Source organism: Chelonia mydas, chromosome 1 (assembly GCF_015237465.2).
Source record: "Chelonia mydas isolate rCheMyd1 chromosome 1, rCheMyd1.pri.v2, whole genome shotgun sequence".
NCBI classification, from domain to species: domain Eukaryota; kingdom Metazoa; phylum Chordata; order Testudines; family Cheloniidae; genus Chelonia; species Chelonia mydas.
Genome location: NC_057849.1, coordinates 71,745,352 through 71,763,738, shown reverse-complemented (window position 1 = coordinate 71,763,738; position 18,387 = coordinate 71,745,352).

The following is an 18,387-nucleotide window of genomic DNA, read 5'->3' as shown; positions in this document are numbered from 1 at the left end:
GTCGACCTGAGCTGTGAAGCATGCTCCTCGCTTCAGTATAGACATACCCAGAAAAAAATCAGTAGTATAGTATTGGCATCCCTAAGTATCAACAAGACATTTACGTTACCAAATATTGCCTTATAGCCAACTTGGATAGTCTAATATTTTTGTTTATTAGAACATTGCAGGAGAACCTTTTGAATAAATACACTAAAATAACTTCACAGATTCATTTGTAGATCACAAAGAGAAGGAAGAATAACTAGTCTGGGATTGTTTCAAATGTAGTGAAGAACATAAGACACTGATATTACATACCATAAAATATATCTACTCAGTACAGTGAGTGCTGTATGGGTCAGAATGTCACCTTTGGTTCCAAAGTGAGTGGGCACATTTTGGTATTCTCACTGATTATATTGTGTGAAAAGTCTGAAAACATGTTGAGATGATTAATGGATATATGGAAATGTTATCCCAGGGGTCTTCCAAATGCCATTGTTCAAATGTCCTAAATCCTCTGTATACCAAAGCTTTCAGCAGTGGGAATGAGATGAGGCAACACTATTGATTCTGGAAATCTAGTCTACATTATCAACAGCAGCTGAAGCAATAGATGGAGCCTAATCAGAATTACTAACACAGGAAAATATGCATTATACTGAGTGAGGGAATATGGTTCTTGATTCCATCAGATACAGTACTTAAGTTTCCAAGTTTAGGAATCTGGAAACCTACTGAAACCTAGTTCTGAAAATTCTGGGAAAATCAATGTGTCTTCCATTACCCCAGACATAATGAGGTGAACCAAGAAACCAGTTAATCAGGTGCCTTGTTGTGCCAAGATATTGGAGGGCATACTGCAAGTTTCACCCCTTACTGTAGATTTCCTTGCTTTATGAGTTTGAATCACAATCCCATCTTTGAAATTTGCTGCCCTTGGCAATCTGTAACAAACAATAATGATGCAACCAGATGTTCAGCTCTCTTAGGCTTGCTGCTGCTGTCAAGAGCAGACTGGAGCCAAGTACACTGATTAACATTCCTGCCTTTGCCTGCTCTGTAAAACCTGATGATCTATATTTGAACTGTTGCCTGGGGCAGGACGTTTCTCCCCTTTCAGCCATCTATGAGGAGATAGCAATAGGGGTGAATGTGAAATCCTGGACTTACTCAAAGGAATTTTGCCATTAACTTCAATGGGACAGAATATTAACCAGAAACCCTCTGCCATGAGCCTCCAGAGCAAGTGACTGAAGTTTTTGGATAATGACAGGTTTCAGAGTAGCAGCTGTGTTAGTCTGTATTCGCAAAAAGAAAAGGAGTACTTGTGGCACCTTAGAGACTAACCAATTTATTTGAGCATAAGCTTTCGTGAGCTACAACTCATTTCATCGGATGCATTTAGTGAAAAATACATTGGGGAGATCTATATACATAGAGAACATGAAACAGTGGGTGTTATCATACACACTGTAACAAGAGTGATCACTTAAGGTGAGCAGGAGAGCCGGGGGGGGAAAAAACTTTTGTAGTGATAATCAAGATGGGCCATTTCCAGCAGTTGACAAGAACGTCTGAGGAACGGTGGGGGGTGGGGAATAAACATGGGGAAATAGTTTTACTTTGTGTAACGACCCATCCACTCCCAGTCTTTGTTCAAGCCTAAGTTAATTGTATCCAGTTTGCAAATTAATTCCAATTCCGCAGTCTCTCGTTGGAGTCTGGTTTTGAAGTTTTTTTTGTTGAAGAATTGTAACTTTTAGGTCTGTAATCGAGTGACCAAAGAGATTGAAGTGTTCTCCGACTGGTTTTTGAGTGTTATACTTCTTGACGTCTGATTTGTGTCCATTTATTCTTTTACGTAGAGACTGTCCAGTTTGACCAATGTACATGGCAGAGGGGCATTGCTGGCACATATCATATTGGTAAATGTGCATGTGAACGAGCCTCTGATAGTGTGGCTGATGTGTTTAGGCCCTATGATGGTGTCCCCTGAATAGATATGTGGACACAGCTGGCAATGGGCTTTGTTACAAGGATAGGTTCCCGGGTTAGTAGTTCTGTTGTGTGGTGTGTGGTTGCTGGTGAGTATTTGCTTCAGGTTAGGGGGCTGCCTGTAAGCAAGGACTGGCCTGTCTCCCAAGATCTGTGAGAGTGATGGGTCGTCCTTTAGGATAGGTTGTAGATCCTTGATGATGCGTTGGAGAGGTCTTAGTTGGGGGCTGAAGGTGATGGCTAGTGGCGTTCTGTTATTTTCTTTGTTGGGCGTGTCCTGTAGTAGGTGACTTCTGGGTACTCTTCTGGCTGTGTCAATTAACTTAGGCTTCAATAAAGACTGGGAGTGGATGGGTCATGACACAAAGTAAACTATTTCCCCATGTTTATTCCCCACATCCCACCCCCCACTGTTCCTCAGACATTCTTGTCAACTGCTGGAAATGGCCCACCTTGATTATCACTATAAAAGGTTCCCCCTGCCCGGCTCTCCTGCTGGTAATAGCTCACCTTAAAAAGAAAAAGAGTACTTGTGGCACCTTAGAGACTAACAAATTTATGTGAGCATAAGCTTTCGTGAGCTACAGCTCAGTTCATCGGATGAAGTGAACTGTAGCTCACAAAAGCTTATGCTCAAGTAAATTTGTTAGTCTCTAAGGTGCCACAAGTACTCCTTTTCTTTTTGAAGATTTTGGGTGGCTCCTTTCTCCTTGACCTCTAGGGGAGGGAAAGAAGGAATTGGTAGACTTTGCTTTACTCACCCTGCAGAGAAGTAAGAGTAGGAAAGATTGGCTGAAGGAAGGGGAGTGTCAAAAATAAATCCAACACTACCACCTCAGAAGCCAGACTGTTCTTGGTCCCAGTCGCAAGAACATCAATAGCCTGGAAGAGTAAGTTAGAACAGAGGATTATATTTAGAAACAGGATATGCATAGTTTTTTTAAAAAATAATTCTACTCCTGAATATGAATGTTCACAGGTTTTTCTAAGGCACTTATTATAGTATCTGAGCCCCTCACAAACAGTATTGAACACAATACCTGTGTCAACTAGGAGGTATTATCCCCATTTTACGCATAAGAAAGTGAGGCACAGAGAAATTAAATTCTTTGGTCCAGGTCAGGAAATCTGTCACAGAACTAGGGATAGATCCCAGATGTTTGAATCTGAGGTGAAAGTAACTTAAAGGACTTACCAGTACTCTGGAGTCCTGAGCGGAGGGGACATGGCCTGGACTGGAAGAGGCGTGGCTGGGAGCCCCGGGCCTTTAAATTACCCCCAGAGCTACCAGCAGCAGAGGCAGTTGGGAGCCCCGGGGCTCAGGGGCGATTTAAAGGGCCCCAGGCTCTGGCTGCTGCTACTGCAGTGGAGCTCCGGGCCCTTTAAATCACCGCCGGAGCCCTGCTGCTGCTACCCCAGGGGCTCCGGCAGCGGGGCTCTAGCAGCACTTTAAAGGGCCAGGGGTTCCGGCCACTGCGGGGAGCCCCGAGCCCTTTAAAACGCCCCCCCCGAGTCCCGCTGCTGTAGCCCGTGGGGTAGCCTCTGGCCACTGCGGGGAGCCCCGGGCCCTTTAAAGCGCCAGCCTGGGGAAGCTGGGCCAGGCCGGCACGGCTTACTTTCACCTCTGTCTGAATCCCAAGTGAGGGCCATAATCACCAGGCTGCCTTCCTTTCATATGAATGTGAATATGTACCTGTTTTTCTAGTATTACTTCATGATGGCTTTATTCGTTATTTTGAGGGGGGTTTTCCCTAGAACTATGGAGGCATGTGAAAAATTACTTATTAGATACCACCAGTGTGTTATATGCTTTACAGATAGGTCTGAAGACAAGGTCCTTGCTCTGGAGAGTTTATGGTCTAAATAGAGACGAGAAATGGGATGTAATGGGCAGCCAGGGAGAACAAGTGATGAAGTTCCGTGTTTACTTTTTCTGAGCAGATTCATATGTCCCTCCACAAAGCCTTTTCAATTTTAAAATAGGAAGAGGATATATCACAGGTGCACTAAACAAGAGTTTTAGCCATGGCAGAAATAACAAGAATTTTGTTTCACGTAGGAAATTTTCATGAAGAAAATGAAATGGCTAGTGGTTATTTGTTTGCTTTTGAATGAATAATTCTAGTGGTAATTACTGAATTAATATATTTTTAAAGTGCTTAAAAATACCCAGTTTTATTTTCATTATATAATGGTAATACATTTCTATAAATTTTAGAAAATCAGTAAGTAAAACAAGAATGATTCCCTAACGTTTGAAAGTAGCAGCATGTAAACAGGCATGATTTCAGATTCCAGTTTAAAAAAATTCTGTGGTTTCCAAGCAGTTAGGAAGATTTGGAATTTAAAAGTGAGTTTTTTCCTAAACAAGAGAAGAATCTGACACAGGCATGGAACAATCTATTCCTAGGCTAATTCACTTACAGTATCCTAAGAACCTCTCAATGCCACCTGCCAAAGGATTCACTGTTCTGTAATAGTAACTCCCAACAGGCCTGACAAACTCACTACACCTAGAATACCACTTTCCTGGTATTTATCCATAAATAATGTCATGTAAGATCTTACATCAAAGCCAGATCAGATCATTAACAGAATTGTGTAATGCATTTACGGATAGTATATAAAAGTGTGAATTGACTTTGTTTTATATGTAACCTTTCTGTTTCCATTATCCGTATTCATTATTGCTTAAATTATTCTTAGTCTTTGATAATAATCTTGTGATTGTTTTCGCTATAAATATGTCTTACTGCGTGATGTTATATAGGAGCTGAATCTTAGTTGAATCAAACCAGCTGGTGTGTAAACTATCCCCTTAGGGATAGCAAACATGGTATTTCTGAGTAGCCAGTGATGGGGGCTGGATATCACATGGGAATGCTTCAAAGCAGTTTGGGATTGGGATGCACCTATCTTTACCCTGCAACGCAAAATGAGGGCTAGCATTGCCCGGAGGAGATTTTCTCTAATAGACTAGAGGTGTCAGTGAGCTGACACCCAGGTAAGCACCAGCAAGTCTCCCTCTCTCTGGAGGCAGGGAAGTAACAAAGTGACTCTCAGTCCTGGGTATCCTGAGAATCACCAGATAAGTATGCACAATCTTTAACAGTGACACTGAATTGGAAAAGGAAAGTGCAGCCTATAGCTCTTTGAATGCCAGACCCTAGCTTTGTCCCAGTTCCCAGTCAGACTGTTTCTTTCCATCAGATGTAGGAAGATGTTTTTCTTGAAACAACATTCCAAACAATCTTTGTTGTAAAATCTCCCAGCTCTAAAGTCACCACTTCCCTATCCCTTGGTCTTGGCTATTTTGTAATGCACACGGGAGCCCATCTCAATTTGGAAGTTATTGAATTTCCTTCTTACACATAAGGGCCAAGTGGTATGTGACAGTAGTCAAACTCAATTCCTACAACTCTTAGGGATTGTCTGCATAGGAAAGTTATACCAGTTTAAGCTATAGTGTGAATGTAAATTGATATCTATAGTGACATAACCCCATATGTGGACACTCTTTTTCTGGTAAATCTGTGGGATGTGCGGCGGGGCTACCAATTATCATTTGGAAAGTGGTTTAAGCTAAACCAAAAGAAGCTGCTCTTATTCTGAGCTAAGAGTGTCCACATGGAGAGCTATATATGTATAATTATACTATTTAACTATGTTGATAGTTATACCTCATAGCTGGTTAAAACCCTTCCTACGTACACAAGCCATCAGAAAGCTGCTGGACATCTCTTATGTGCACCACTGACATAGTACATAGTGGGTCATACACCAGTGGAGCAGAGGCATAGAATCATGCACCTCTGCCACCTGACAGAGTTTGTCAGGAAATTCTCTGCTAGGCACTTGTGAGCAGATTATGGCCTCTTTGTAGATTATGTCCCCAGTGGTCCAAAGGGACCAAACTCACCAGAAAATCTGGCCAGAGGTCTCAGATGTCTACTTTTAAAAGCCCAAAAAGTTCAAAGGCACTTATGGGCTCACTAATTAACTCAGCGCCGTACTAAATGTGGTGTATCTGCAGGTTTTTTTAGGCCTTCTGCAGACTCCCATTTAAGGTACTTTTTAAATAAAATTGGTAGTTTCATATTCTTGCCCCTTTGCTGAGCAGTAGCAGATCTGGGGACCTTGCAGATTGGTTTCCTGTTGGTGATAACACACTGCACAGGTGACTCCATTTTGCCAAAACCTCAGATAAGGCATCACAGCTCTAACCCAAGAAGCAGCTTTGTGACTTTGTCTCTCTTTAGAATTTCAAACAAATCTGAATTATTTAACAAAAAACAGCCCTTTCTTCCTGCCCAGTCCCTGAACTTTACAACTTGGGAAACCCCTCCAACTCAACGCTTCTTTTTTGGGACCAGGTGGTTTTCAAAGGTGAGCCTACCTGTCATCTCTCCTTTTGTACAGCAGCTTTTCTGTACAAGGAACCTCAGAGCTTTCACTGCCAGACAAAAGGAGAGTACTTTTCCCCACACAATCTCTATAATGAGTGCCTTGGTGATGATGCAAGCCACTAGCACTTCTTCACATAATACTTTTACCACTTCTGCCACAATACCTAGCTATTGTTCCTTTCAAATGTTCATGTCCTATTTTCAGCACTCTTACAGTTAGACAAAAAAATGCTTCTTTTTCTTCTTATTCAATAGGCATGGAAAAACTGAGACTACTAAACTAAGAGGATCCAGAGATGGCACACGATATGTATGTGGGAGAGAGATAGAAAGAGAAAACATTAGTTGTCAGCTGTCCCTTGTGCCTGTGGTTCAGGAACTTCCCCAGGGCATGACTATGCACTCAGGAGGATTTCACAGAATTGTTACTTTAACTATAAATATTGCAGAGCATATAAATCTTGGTAGGTGACTTCTAAAAACTCCTGTAAAGGCCCAGATAGGAACTGATGCTTACAGGGGAGGAAGAGACTTGAGTGTCATGGGATGGGGACTTCAAATGTTCACGGATTGTTTCTGGGGGGGGAAAAATCATTTTGGGCGCTTTTCTGAAGAGAGGTTTCAGAGTAGCAACTGTGTTAGTCTGTATTTGCAAAAAGAAAAGGAGTACTTGTGGCACCTTAGAGACTAACAAATTTATTTGAGCATAAGCTTTTGTGAGCTACAGCTCATTTCATCAGATGCATTCAGTGGAAAGTCTCTGAATTTTTTAAAGTTCACCCATCACTGGCAACTGGCTGACAACATTTTTTATTTAGACCATTGGAATATATCAAAAAGATATTTTGAATGGGTGGCTGCATAGGTGGGGAGGTTGCTTCCAGCGCTCGCATGTGAACCTCCCCAAACAGAGGACTCAGGCGCCATCTATGGGTGACTGGGCACTGTTCGCTCTGGAAACCGTCTCCTTTGGATGTCTGAACAGTGAGAAGGGTGATCAGGCCAGTCTGCCATTCATCCACCTGCAAATTCAGAAGTGGGATGGGGCCAGCTGACTATTTTTGAAGATATCAGGAGTAGTGTGGGGAGTTTACAGCCTCTGGAAGATGGCATGAGGTAAAGGTGGTGGGGAGAAAAGGTTCTGTTTGAGGTTGGAAGGGGAGCAAAGGTAGAGAGATTTACTAGCTGTGTTACAAAACTAGCAAGTTTTGCAATGGTTTGCTTGGATTTTTTAGCAAAAGCAAAATTCAAGGGTGCGTGAACCCCTGTGAACTGCATCCATCAATATGCGTTTGCTAAAAGCATGCCAATTAAACTAGGGCAGTGGAGTTATTGACAGCACACATCTAATGATCACATGTCCAATGAACACATTTCCTCCTAGATTATTATCCTACTTTGTCAGAAAGGCATTTTCAGTTTAGAGAGGAACAATGGCCCACTGCTTAGGGCACCACCCTGGGACTTGGGAGAGATCGGTTCAATTTTGTGTTTCACCACAGATTTCCTGTGTGACCTTGGTCAGGGTCATTTAGTCTCTCTGTGCTTCAATTTCCCCTATGTAAAATGCCTCTCCGGTGTTGTGAGGATAAATACATTGTGAGATGCTCAGATACTATGGTAATGGGGGGGGGCATATAAGTACTATAGAATAAAGGTGCCAGATAATTTCCCCACTTCCTGTGTCGTCCCCCACCCCAGTTGATTATTTGTTTGTGATGAAGCCAGCTTCTGAGTTACATTGTGGAGGGGGTATGAAAGTGCTGGCTGAGACAATCATCCAAGGAATCAGCAACATCTTTCAATCAACATGAACAGTGCTGCTTGGAGAGGCGGTTTGGTAATACTGTGACAGAAGAGAAAAGGCTTTACTGTGTAGTGTTCTTTTTCTATAGTCTAGGAAAATGACTTGTGCAAGATTTTTAGTCACATGACTCCCATTAAAGTCAATGAGCATTTTGTTACTAACATCCAATGCAACTCTTCAAAAACACTTCCCACAACATCTGTCAATTTCTTTGCAACAAGTTTTCTTTGAATACCACTGTGAATTACAAAGAGAGAGGATAGTTTGGTGTCCATAAAAGGTAAAGGCAGCCTAGTCACTCTGGCCTCATCACTCTGCTCTTACAACACAGGGCAAGATACAACTCCAGATCTACAAGGTGAGTTACAGCCCCTTTGCACCACTCAGGTAGTACAAGGGGGCCATAATTCATCAACAAATACCCAAGATAGAATTCCTTTTTTTAAAGGCTGTTCTGTGCTGATTGGTGCATCTGCACCACAACTGGGCATATGTCTCTGCTTCCCAAACCTCCTGGAACAAGGGGCATGATGGGAGAAGGAAGGGATAATGTTAGAGGTCTGATCCACTTTACAAGACTAATCGTCCACTAGTATAGGGCCCATCAAGAACCCTAAGGATAAAATGTGGAATAATATAAGTTCTGCTTGGGACAAAGATAATTTGGGCTTTAAAATGTGGGATGAGCCTCAAGAAGGGGAAAATTCCAAAACCTTTCTAGAATTTATTTTGTTTGGTTATTAAGAAAGCTATATCCTTTTCTACTGAATACTGATCCTGTACAAAACTGGGATTCCTGTGGTAACAAGTATGGATTGTAATTAATATCATTGACCACACCACATGCACTTATTTTGTTCTTTGCTGTCTCTGCCTGTACTCACGATATTAGTAAATATTAAAAGAGTTTTCCAAGAAAACTGTTATAGAGATGGGTTCACAGATTAATAGTATGGATATTGCATTGTGAGAATGGTTCTTCACATTTACTACTTTAATTATGCGAATTCAGTCATATATAGTTTTCATGTGGTCACTTTTTAATATCTTTGCAAGCAAAGTAGGAGTGTGTGTGTGTGTGTGTGTGTGTGTGTGAGAGAGAGAGAGAGAGAGAGACGGAGAGGGAATACATACAACAGTTAATACCTCACTTGTGGGAAAAATTTCAGAATAACACATCTTCTGGCAACTGAGCAGACTGCTGGATAGAACATTTTTGTACTCACCAGAGATACATATATCTTTTGAAATTTTCTCACTAATTATTTCTTGTGTTGTAGCTTTGTAGTATATTAAAATCATATATAATAAAGTCAAAAACTAGTTCTTGTACATGAAATTAATTATGCCTGTAAGGACCCTTAAGGGAGAATCATCCCTGACTAAGTGCTTTCAGTACTATTAACTGTGTAGAATACCCAGTACAGTACACTAAACTTTAAATATTCTCACATTTCTAACTCCATTAAAAGTTTGTTAACTTTTTCTTGGCTAGCAAAAATAGTTTTTGTTTTGTTAAAAGTGTTTTGAGGTAAAAATCAAAGATAAAGTAGAAATCTACAGACATTAGATACAACTCCAAATCAATAAACTCACTTTGTCAAGATATCATAGTCTATGCAGAATGAAAAATAAAACCTTTATATTGCGCATGATGTGTGGGTGTCCCACGGGTAGTCATTTAACAGTGATGGTTAAACTCCACTCCATCACCTGGAATAGATGGCTTGACGGGTCTTCTTCATAAATTTTTTTTCATTGATTCACTCATGTTGCAATTTGAAAAAAACAATTTTTAGATAAAAAATCTGGTTAATCGAGGAGGATTTAATAAATTACTATGTATTGTTTGTTCTACAGTGGTCACCAATTATAGTAGGATGTCCCTGTGTTAGGTGCTTAGTAAGAGACAATTCTTACCCTAAAGAGCTTCCACTTGTAAATTAAGACAAGATGCAACAAGTAGGTATAGGAAATATGTTGAAAGAGCAAGGGAGGGAGGACAAAGGTAACACTGATAGGAAGGCATGGTTAGACTGATTACATACTGTAAGGGAGTAGAGAAACTCTCATCCGACACAGCAGAGTTAAAGAAAACCTTTGGGTTAGCTAGCCCCGCTCTTCTATACCTGTGGCCAATGCCAGGCCTGGAGTGGGAGAAAAGAAGGGAGCCTGGCACAATTGGGAGCTGACTGGAGAGGAGGCAGGAGTTCTCTATCTGCCTTCCTGCAGGGATGGATCAGCGATCTGCCAGCCAGTGCTGCCACTTGAGGCAAGTAAAGGCTCCCCAGCCAAGGGGAGGCTGTAAATAAGCCCCAGTCCCAGGGCCAATGGACTAGGTGAGCTCCAGTAAACTGGAACTAGTGGGGACGTGCCCCAAACTGAAGAGACTTGTAGAAAGTAGCCCAGGCAAGTGGGTCTTGATTTCCTGTTTAGGGGTTGAGTTACACAGGATACTGGGCTGGGACCCAGTAGAGACGGAGGGCCCATGTCCCCGTACTATGCCCTCTGGCCTTATAGACTGAAAGACTAGTGATCTAGCCACTAGGCCACCCAGCCAGGGAAGACCCTATGACACATACATAATTTCCATGGAGGTTTGAGGGTTTACTTATTAAAGATATAAATAATCATACATTAATAATGCTAGCAAACCACATCAGCCGCTTACCTAGCCACTGTAAATGGGCAACTTACTCTAGGCATCATAGTAGAAGTGGGTCTTGAGGAGAGATTTGAAGATTTGCGATTTGCTCTGGCAAAGTTCACAGAACCAGGGAATGATTGGTTCCTCTCCTTGCTCTACATTTGATTTACTACGGCACTTTGGGAAACCAATTAAACTCTCTATTGCTGTATCTTCACTAAGAGTGGAGTGATATCAGCCATTACTTCCCCATCCCTTAACCTTAGTTGAACATGGGTTAGTCATGGGGAAGACAAGGGCCAAACTGTGTTCAACAGCCAATACAGAAAGTGTGCTCAGATCATGTTAGAGCTTCATACTATTTGTGTGAAATACTCTGACTTTATTTCCCTGCTTTTCCCCTAAGTTTCTCCTTAGCATACCTTCCTCAGAGAGGTATTGAGAGGCTTACTCAACAAAGGTTAGATTGTGAAACATTTATTCATTTTTGCAAACAGTTTCTCATAAATGTAGTTATATTGAAGTAACACATACATTCCCATAAGTAGTGCAAAGTGCACACCAGAATGAATAAAGATTGCATAACCTTGCCTTTAAGGTTTGTGAAGTTCATTGAGTACATAGAATCGGATATTAGTTATAGGTAATAAGTAGAGCTGGTCAGGAAATAATTTTGTCATGAGAAATATTTACAAAAATTATATTTTTCTTCTAAATCTTTCAGAGGTTTGTGAAAGTACGAAAAGAATGTTTTGGTTTTCAGCAGCTATATATACTTTCTCAGTTTTAAAATTGAACTGGCTTTAGACCAAACATTTTTGGTTTTCAGTGGCTGAAAAATGAAAACTTCAAGGTTTTTCCAAAGTTGTATTTATGAAAACTGAATTTTTTCACTAAAATTTCAATTTTGCTAAAGTCATTTTCCATCAAAAATATATGTTAATGGAACATTTTTGATCATCTCAGTTCTCAATATAATTGTTTTTACCTTATTCTCTAATTTTTGAATCTCACAAGGGCAAAATTAGCTTTATTAACTTTCTCAAACATTTCCATAATTCCAAGAACTTTTGTCAGTGTAGGTCACCAGGGTCTCCCATGTTTCTCATGCTAAGACCCAGCTTCTTTAATCTTTCACATATTTTCCACCCTGGCTCACATTGAGTGGTACCTTGCTCCAGATATAGTTGCATCAATGTGAATCCATCTACTTCTACAATAAAACCCTACTCAGCATGAGTAAAGGATGACAGAACCTGGCTCTAAAGTAGTAATATCCTTTCTCTGGATAGTCTCTAGTGACTGTATATTATTTCAGATGCATCTCATCAGTTAATTCTACAATAATAGGATAATCTCTCTTTGCTTTGTATTTTATTCCTCTCTACTAATAAACTTGTTTGCTAGTTTTACATTGTTCTCTACCGGATTAGTGGTTTCAGTAGCTTCCACATCTTTCTCATGAATCGTTTTCTGGACGATAGCTTCCTTTAGCACATATTCGGTAGCTTGATTCTTCACTCCCAAACTAATTATTTTACATTATGCTACAATGAACTGACAAATAACCAACATGAGCCAAATGTTTCTGAATCTGGTTGCATTACTTGATGCTCCTGAGCCTGCAATAGGAATATTGCCACTTGTTTCCATAGGAGCAGGAGCAGGCCCAGTATGTGCTACCTCCAATGTCAGTATCATCTGCAAACTTTTTTTTTTCAGCTGTAGTCAGTTATTTATATATTTTGCACCAAAATAAAGGCAACAAAGTTAAGGTTACAAAATTAAACATTTAAAAATGAAGAAATGACAAAGTCCGTGAAAAACAGCTACATCCCCTTATCTGTGTGCATTAAAGATACAAGGTTGAAACCTAGCCCTGCTGAAATCAGTTGGCATTTTTCCTTTGACTTCAGTGGGGCCAGGATTTCACAGTCTTTAACTACATGATCACATGCTATAATTTTATTTAATCCTTCCTCTGTAAGAGGTACAAATAAGAATGTAATTTACATTCCACACAGAAAATAACTTTAATTGTGGTGGACAGAGAACAATTGCATTATATACATTCTTCCTCTTCATTTATTTTTTAAAGTTATTTAATAAAACCCATTATTCATTGCACATCATACAATTTACGCACTGAAGATGTCAAGGTCCCACATAAATAATAGCATATGACTATGTAAGTAAAGATTGGGCCAAATTCACTGCTACGCTAAACTGGCAGCGTGTACCAGCAGAGAATTTGGCTTAACGCATATACACAAAGGGGCAGAGTTAACTTTGGGCATGCTTTTTGGGTATTTAATTTTGCAACTTTAATATTCTCTTAATATAGTGTTTTTTCATTAAATTACCTATTTTTTACAAGGAGAATAGAAAATAAATCAAAAAGTGCCTTTGCCACATGCCTAGAAAATTTTGGCTGACAGTATCAGGATGCCCCGCACTAAAACCTGATGGGTTTCAACATCACGTTGAAAACATTATGCGTAGAATGCTCCCCATCTTGATCTGCCCAAGTACCTTCAATTTTTCCTCTTCCACATCTTTCCTTTCAAAATTCAGGTCTTTATATAATCCCTCCCCTGTTCCTGTCAAAATTAATAATATTCACTCTTCAGAACGGTTGCCCTATGTCTTGTATTTGTTTACTAGGTTTTTGGCTTAGATAAAAAAATCTTGGGAAATTGGCAGGACTAGCTTTCTGTTTGTAAAGCATAACACATACCTACAGCTCTTTATAAACGACTTAGCAATAATATAGTCTCTATAGTTATATTTTTACGTTAGTGCTAATAACTACTGAGGGTGAAATTCATGCCTTTTTCCTCAGAAATGCTTGCAGAAATAAGCTTTGTGAATCAGTTAAGGGTAGTGATAAATTTATTTTTCTCATCTTTGCCCCGGTGGGCTAGTGTATCCAGTTTCCTTAACAAATGATGCAGTTTGTCTTTGATTTTTAACAGGGTGATACTGCCTCAGTAAAAACTATTGTCCTTGGCTGTCCTTCAGATCTTGAAAGTCCATAGTTGTGGGGGTCTCATAAGAACAGACTGACTGTATACCAGGGCACAAAGGCTTGTTACAAAAGGTGATAGAAAGAAATTGGTATAAAAACATGACAGTCCTTGAGGAGAATAGAGAGATAACAGAAATAATGTTGTACTTGACAATATTTGTTTCCTGTGCCTTGGGCTGAATAATTTTGTGCTGATGTGCTCAGTAAAAGAGACAATAAGATCCTTTCAAGATATTTTATTTGTAATATGAGAGTTCTAGTTACCAGTTCTTTCCAATACAAATTACCCGGATACAGCCAACATGTTACAGTAATAACTCCACTTTAAACAGAGTTCAAACTAATAGGCTGCCTGCCTTCTTCCACGGGAAACTGTCTTAGGCTATCACTATGCATCTACAGTCACACTTTAAGTTATAGCTTCTTTTAAATAGTTTGGGGGGTGATTAATATGCATATAAATACTGGGCCATCTGATGCCACTATCCAAACCAGGCTCATTAACAGATAGCCAGGACAGGCAGTCACAGTGCAAGCTTCCCCAACAGCCATTTTAGGGCTGGACTGGCAACCTTGCTCCATGGGAGAAGTAAATTGTGCCAGCTCTTTCCCTGGTGCAGCTTATTTCTCCATTCTGCGCCTGCTCCATTGCACTGGCCCATGCGTTGTGGGGCATGGAACCATGCTTCTCGAATCTGCTCCCTTGCCCTCCTATTTTCTGCCCACCTGTACATGAGTGCTTGGCAGTGGCTGCACTCTCCTCCTCTCCTCTCCATGGAGGCTCTGGAGATTCAGGTAGACCACATCAGAGAGTAACTTTTGCATGGGATGTGCAGCTGGATTCACATTTGCATTTTCTCTTATTCAGTGTTTGGCATCACCTTATTGAACAAGGCACTGAATTGGAAAGTGGTTTTGGCATGTAAAGTAGAGGTTTTAATGGGCCCTGGACTGGAAGTGTGACAGGTAATGTGGTTTCCACATATCTTTTCTCTTCAGAATTAGCCTTTTTGGAATGAAGTGTCTGCTCCAAAATGCTGCATGTTTTCTCTAACATTACCCCAGTCACATTCCTTCTGACTTTTGCCTTTGCCAGAGGAACAACAACAACATACACAAGGGTTTGAGTAAATTAGCAGACATTTGTAAGTTTGGAAAGAAGAAAGAGGGATACATAAGAAATGAATTTATCATTGGGCCCTTAAACAAATATATATCCCAGAAATTGCTTTTACAATTTAACCAGACTTTAAAGAGAGCTGCACAAAAAAGCACTTACACATATAAAAAGCCAGATGGATGCTCTAGAAGCCATTGAACAATTAGAGGAGGTAGCATGAAATTCTCAATCGTTCTTAAAAGATATGCTCATTTTTCTAAAATTATTTGCGGAAGGTCTATGGCCTGTGTTATATAGGACATCAGGCTTAATGATCACAATGGTCCCTTCTGGCCTTGAAATGTACGAATCTATGAATTCAGAGCTAACACAGGCAGATCAGAGTTCAATAAACTATCCCAAATTCAAAGGTGAAGTCCTAACTGCACCTGATATTGTCAGATATTGCCTGCTTGGATGGCTGAATGCCACAAATGCAGTCAGAGGACACTTTTCTGTTTGGTGTCACATGAACTGAGTGAGAGAAGTTGGAGGACAATAAAATGTCAGTGCATCATTGTTTCTTGCTTTAGTTGCCTGCCCTGCTGATTCTAGTGAGCCATGTAAAATGCATCTAAATATCATAGAATCATAGAATATTAGGGTTGGAAGAGACCTCAGGAGGTCATCTAGTCCAATCCCCTGCTCAAAGCAGGACCAACGCCAACTAAATCATCCCAGCCAGGGCTTTGTCAAGCCAGGCCTTAAAAACCTCTGAGGATAGAGAGTCCACCACCTCCCTAGGTAACCCATTCCAGTGCTTCATTACCTTCCTAGTGAAATAGTGTTTCCTAATATCCAACCTAGACCTCCTCCACTGCAACTTGAGACCATTACTTCTTGTTCTGTCATCTGCCACCACTGAGAACAGCCTAGTTCCATCCTCTTTGGAACCGCCCTTCAGGTAGTTGAAGGCTGCTATCAAATCCCCCCTCACTCTTTTCTTCTGCAGACTAAATAACCCCAGTTCCCTCAGCCTCTCCTCGTAAGTCATGTGCCCCAGCCCCCTAATTATTTGTGTTGCCCTCCCCTGGACTCTCTCCAATTTGTCCACATTCCTTCTGTAGTGAGGGGACCAAAACTGGACACAATACTTCAGGTGTGGCCTCACCAGTGCCGAATAGAGGGGAATAATCACTTCCCTCGATCTGCTGGCAATGACCCTACTAATACAACTCAACATGCTGTTGTCCTTCTTGGCAACAAGGGCACACTGCTGACTCATTTCCAGCTTCTCGTCCACTGTAATCCCCAGGTCCTTTTTTGCAGAACTGCTGCTTAGCCATTCGGTCCCCAGCCTGTAGCAGTGCATGGGATTCTTCCTTCCTAAGTGCAGGACTCTGCACTTGTCCTTGTTGAACCTCATCAGATTTCTTTTGGCCCAATTCTCCAATTTCTCTAGGTCACTCTGGACCCTATCCATACCCTCTAGTGTATCTACCTTCCCCCCAGCTTAGTGTCATCTGCGAACTTGCTGAGGGTGCAATTGATCCCATCATCCAGATCATTAATAAAGATGTTGTACAAAACCGGCCCCAGGACTGACCCCTGGGGCACTCCGCTTGATGCCGGCTGCCAACTAGACATCAACTACCCGTTGATCCCGACAATTTAGCCAGCTTTCTATCCACCTTATAGTGATACCGAAATCTGGTTTATAACTGAGCCTGATCTAGAAAGCATGATCTCAGTGTTACTGTGTTGCAGACTGCATGATCTTCTTCAGCTAATAAGTACTACCTCAATTATAGATAGTCCTCCTTAACTATTTCTTGCCAAACAAATATAAATACATTAATTGGTAATTCAATGTTTTCATTATCAGTGGTTCACAGACTAATAATTTATGAAATCATGGTGTATCTGTGGCAATGCATTAACAGAAATAATCCTTATGAATGTTTTTGAGGAAATAGGATTACTGTTATATGCCCCAGTAAAGATTAAACTAAAAGATGGAGCAAATCATAATAGTATCCACACAGCTAAGAGAATTTGACTTCCAACATTCTCTGAATTAAGATACACTCGTCTGAACAGTTACAGTAGATGTGGGGTTATGAAAGAAATTACTGTGCCCACAAAATGGAATGCACCTGTGGCTTCTATACATCGTGACCTGAAACAAACAGAGCAGTTGAGAGCTAGAAACACATTCTGTCTACACATGGATGATGTTCTCCACTATTAGCAGTGGTGCCAAGTAAATTCTCTGTTAGACTGTCACAAACATTTTTTGCAGATTTGTTTACTCTCACCCAGTACCAGGTTGATCACAGATAGTGGCTTAGATGCATGTTATCTAAGTGCACAGTATGGTCATTGTGAAAAAGAATAGACTACGTTAGGATCAGGAAACAAATTCCCTCCTTAACTGGGGAAGGGTTGACAGTGTGGGGGAGAGACAGTGCAGAGGGTTAGAGGAAACAAGGCAAAAAGCAGGAAAAATGATAAATATGGAGTTAGAATTGTACATTTAGCTATGTTTTCTAAGTACTTACTCACTCTGAGAATCTCATTCTCCATGCTCTTCAATCATCATGAGTGGAAGAGGAAAGAAGCCAAAAGAACTGGTATGGAAGCCATGTAACATTGGGATGGGGAACAACATGTCAGCAACATGTTCCCCTTCATTTTCATCATGCAACAGAAGCCTCTCCTTCCTTAGTATTGGGTCTCAAGAAGCTGGAAAGAGGTATATTATGGCTTGAGTGTGGTCGGGGGCAACCACATTTTGGAGACAATATGATGCTAAAACAGCTGTGTGCCTTCATTTGTCCTATGAGAGTGGGTTCTGTGCAAACATAGGCAGAGAAGCCAATTGTAGCATGGTTCTGCAGGAAGCTGTGTTATTATGACTAAATGGATGGCAGCCATCACTGAGGGACTGACAAACTGCACAACTACAGAAAATCCTTTCCCCAAAAGGGTGTAGAGGCTTTGGCTGTGGCTGTGCCTGTGCTCTGTGGCTCTCTAAAGACATCCTTGAGGGAACACTCAAAGAAAAATTTTCAATATCATCTTGTAGAGTTTTCTGCAACTACTGTCCTTGTTCATTGCATTTTACCATGGAACAAAATTATATAGCTTTTTAAAAGCTCTCAACCTCCATCAACACAAATTCTGCTCTCTAGGATCCTTATATAACTATAATTATATAATAACTATAATTAAAGCTCTCCTTCTCAATAGTCCCCATTTTTTTGTGAAGGAAGGATATTTTCTAAGGCTTAGGTTTTGTCACTCAGGATCTTACCTTACAGTAACAAAACCCTATGCCATACTTTCTATTCGGTAAGTAGGAATTTATTTTCTATATCTCAAAAAATGTCAGAATTTGTCCCATTTTCATTGTCTTCC